The sequence below is a fragment of the Harpia harpyja genome, chromosome Z, assembly GCF_026419915.1.
Source record: "Harpia harpyja isolate bHarHar1 chromosome Z, bHarHar1 primary haplotype, whole genome shotgun sequence".
NCBI lineage: Eukaryota > Metazoa > Chordata > Aves > Accipitriformes > Accipitridae > Harpia > Harpia harpyja.
In genome coordinates this window covers 75,431,211-75,435,050 of record NC_068969.1, presented here as the reverse complement: position 1 = coordinate 75,435,050, position 3,840 = coordinate 75,431,211, and the positions used below count along the sequence as shown (strand labels likewise).

At 40.9% G+C, this 3,840-nt stretch overlaps 1 long non-coding RNA gene across 2 annotated transcripts; it reads left to right on the top strand.

Annotated features, from left to right (window-relative positions):
* Positions 1–464: 464 nt before the first annotated feature.
* Positions 465–2,354, top strand: LOC128137292 (uncharacterized). 2 transcript variants are annotated; one of them, XR_008233654.1, is made up of 3 exons: positions 465–556; positions 1,654–1,724; positions 2,058–2,354. It is a non-coding gene; the product is annotated as an uncharacterized LOC128137292 (long non-coding RNA). The 2 variants fall into 2 exon arrangements; XR_008233653.1 differs by lacking the exon at positions 465–556 and having other exon boundaries at positions 701–1,724.
* The last annotated feature ends 1,486 nt before the right edge of the window (positions 2,355–3,840 follow it).

Here is a 3,840-nt window from a genome sequence, read left to right as displayed (position 1 = left end):
AGATGTGTACCAACACCAATAGCATTTAGACCAGTGTCAAGCTAATCACTGTTCCATAAAAGGTAGAATACTTCAATCAAAAGATGCCTGAAGTCAGGTTTGCTAGGCCAAAATGATGCTTATTAACAGCAGCCTGGGTTTGATCTTCTGGTGTACTAGTATTGGCTGGGATAGAGTCAGTTTTCTTCATAGCAGCTTGTATTGTGCTGTTTTGTATTTGTGACCAAATGTGGATACCACACCAATGTTTTAGCTATTGCTGAGCAGTGCTTACACAGAGTCAAGGTCTTTCCTGCTTCTCACCCCACCCCACCAGTGAGGAGGCTGGGGGGCACAAGAAGTTGGGAGGGGACACAGCTGGGACAGCGGACCACAACTAACCAAAGGGATATTCCAGACCATATGATGTCATGCTCAGCATATAAAGCTGGGGGAAGAAGGGGGAGGAAGGGGGTGTGTTCATGGTTGTGGTGTTCATCTTCCCAAGTAACCATCACACATGATGGAGTCCTGCTTTCCTGGAGAAGGCTGAACACCTGCCTGCCGATGGGAAGTAGTGAATGAATTCCTTGTTTTGCTTTGCTTGCACGTGCAGCTTTTGCTTTGTCTACTAAACTGTCTTTATCTCAACCCACAGGTTTTCTCACATTTACCCTTCCAAATCTCTTCCCCATCCTGTTGTGGGGCATGACTGAGCAGCTATGGGGGGCTTAGCCACCTACTGGGGTTAACGCACATCATCTGTGAGATAAGAAAAGCAGAAAGTTCTCCATCCAACAGCAGTTGTGAATGAGAGACACTTCTCACAGATACTTCCAGGCTGACAGACAGAACAGATTCCAAATCCACAGCTACTGAAAACTGAAGAAAAATATTATTCAAAAGGAAATTTTTCCAAAGAAAATTGTTTTCAGAGAAAATAGCAGCAGCTAGGACCTATGAATTTTCCCTCCTGGGAGTACAATGACCACCTGAATAGTGTTACTTTGCTGGTGGACCAGGTTCTGGGAATGGTGTGTGTCCAGGAAGTATGGTCATACCAGTGATGGACTTCTGTAAAAACTGCCAAACCCAACTCTTCTCTTCAAGAACATCAGACCAGCTTTAGTGGATCAGCAAGGTGTCACTAATTTTGGTGCTTGCTCCCAAAATCTGCACAGTGTTAAATCCACTTGCTTTCCTCACACTGATTTTCTTTCCTCTTAAGTGGTGATGGGCTAGGAAGTGGGTGAATGGATAACGTGAGATCTTTTATTGCTGTATAAATCTATACCATCATACACCACTGAGACAATTTCAGGAGATGGCAGCTTCTCCACTGAGCACTGCTATTGACCCATTAAATAGCACAGGAAATCTCTTCTGAGGCAATTAGCATTTATTTTTTTTACATTGCGTTTCTGGTCTCTGTTTATCCTCTTTGGCATAGTTCATCTCCTATTCTGTCATTTCTCTCCTGCAGCTGTTTTCCTCTATGAGACACTCTCTTCCATATGCCCCCCTATTGCATCTTGCACTTTCCTTTCTGTATTTAATTTGTTTCCTTATTCACACCTATAATGCCCTCTGACTCACACTTATTCTGTGCAAGTCACTGGGAAATATGTACATTTTCTTTTCCTAAATTCATGCAACATTTCACATTTTTTCCAGCTTCCTCTTCTGTGTTGCCTACACAAGGGCTGAGAGGGTTTTATTCTACACTGAGTGAAAACCAGATTAAGGTACTTGTCTCCAGGGATTCCATCATTTCTTAAATGAGGAAGAAAAGAACATTTGGAACAGAGCCGACTTGCGCTTCTTTTGAGTCAAGGCTCCAGGCAAACAGGGTCTGCTGTGTTTCATAAGTTCTCCCCAGAGAGAACCAGAATTTGGAAGAAGGCTGGAGCCCCAAGCAGAAAGATGTCTGTAACACTACCTTCCCCCTGGTCATTTCCCTGACCTGTCCTTCCTTCCCCTGTTTTTCCTACCCAGACTGATAATTTTAGCTGTGTTCCTTTTCCTTTTTTTCTTTTATAAAGCCCAAATCTCACATTAATATTCTCTCTATTCTTTAGGTTGGCTGTTTAATGCAATGTTACTCATACTTCAAAGGGATGAAGACAGAGATGAAGTTTTACCGTCTTGATGGCTTAACGTGTCTGTCTCATAAAGCCAGCACTTCATTTTCTGAGTCATTCTCTCATGGAGGGAGTCTGCTTTACATATCAGGCCTCAGGGTGTGGTGTGGGAAGTACTCTGTGGATTATTTTCCTGCTATTGCTGGAGGCTGTTTGCTTGCTGCCTATTGAAGTACATAACCGAGAGGCAAGAAGATAAGGTTCTGACATTTCTGATTAAAATTTTAACTGCTTCTTTTGCAGTAAGTTGTGACTTGGCTAAACAGATAATATTGGCAAGTGAGCTTATGCTTTTTATTTCTTCACCGGAATTTAATTCCTTTGAAGAGTGTGGCTTGATAATCCTAGAGTTCAATAGGATTTTCTGACAGACTAGATACTGTATGAGAGACACAGTGCACGTTTTTTTCTGCAGCAGCCCACTGCTGAGGTCACAGTTGGTCATCTCAAACACAAAAGAAACCTCATTCTCTGGAGCTGTCATTTACTTCTGAGACTGTTCATAGGTTACTAGGTAATGTTAGGGCAGGGATGTAGGTCTATTGTTCTGTGGCCTCAAGGCATTTAAAAATCATTCAGAAGTAGTGCTGTGCTGGATTCCAATTACTTGTTCACGATACAGAAATATTGGCTTCAAATGTCATTCCTTCTAACTTTATAATCCAAATATGATGCAAACTATAGTGATAACATGGTAGAGTGCATTCTCACACCTAACATAATTCTGGATTTAAGACAAAAATCTTAGTCCACTGAAGCCAACAAACACCTTGCTAACAATGCTAATGTATGCATGCTTTAGCGCAGGAAATCAGTTTTTCTAACAGTATTTATGAAGTGGCTGTTTGAACTTCTTTCTTCAAAAAGAGATGAAATCTGATAATAGTATTAAATTCTTAAAAAAAGAAAAAGGTAATTTTGCCTTGTTTTTCCTTCTTGCCCAAAAGACCAAGACACTGGATTTTCCGTAATGGAGAAAAACGAGGAGATTGCAAGTGTACTTGTAGCATCAGTCATCTGTGTTTTTCCTTAAAAATAATTATCACTACAGGAACAGCCAGCAAAGATACAGCAAAAAGCCTGTATCAGTCTGCACATTTAAATGTACTATTATGTACTATAAGCCTTGAGAAGTGTTCTGCCTTACTTCCACAAAGCTGTGCTTAATAGGGTTATCTTAAGTTGAGGAAAGCAAAGAGGAAGAAAAAAGAGGTGGCAGGCTCAGGCTGCATTTCATTTCAGGTTCTCAAATTTGGCAGAGCTCAGCCCAGCCGACTCCACTGCTCCTGCTAAACAGACAAAGCCAGAGTCACTAGAGGGACTATTGAGAGAAGTCACTGTGCAAGCAGCAAGCGATCATTTCTTCTTAAATGGGTGGATCTTTCTAGGAAAAAATAACTGTAAGAACCAAGCACATGATTTTTAAAGATAATTCAGTGGCTTTGCGAAATAGTTTATTTGGGTGAGAGTTTGTATTCTGTAGTAGTTGAGCATTTGTCAAGGCAAAGATTGCAGAACTGTAAAACAAAACAGTGCAAACAGGAACAGACAACATTTTAACTTCACAGTGCCATTCTTTGACCTTCCTCCAAGCATAGGCAGCTAATCATACAGAACAACATCTACAAGTAAAATAGGTAATAATTTGTTCTTCACTAGATACTGCCTTCTACCAAGAACGAATTTTTAAATGGAAGTTAAATTATGCTACAAGCTGTAA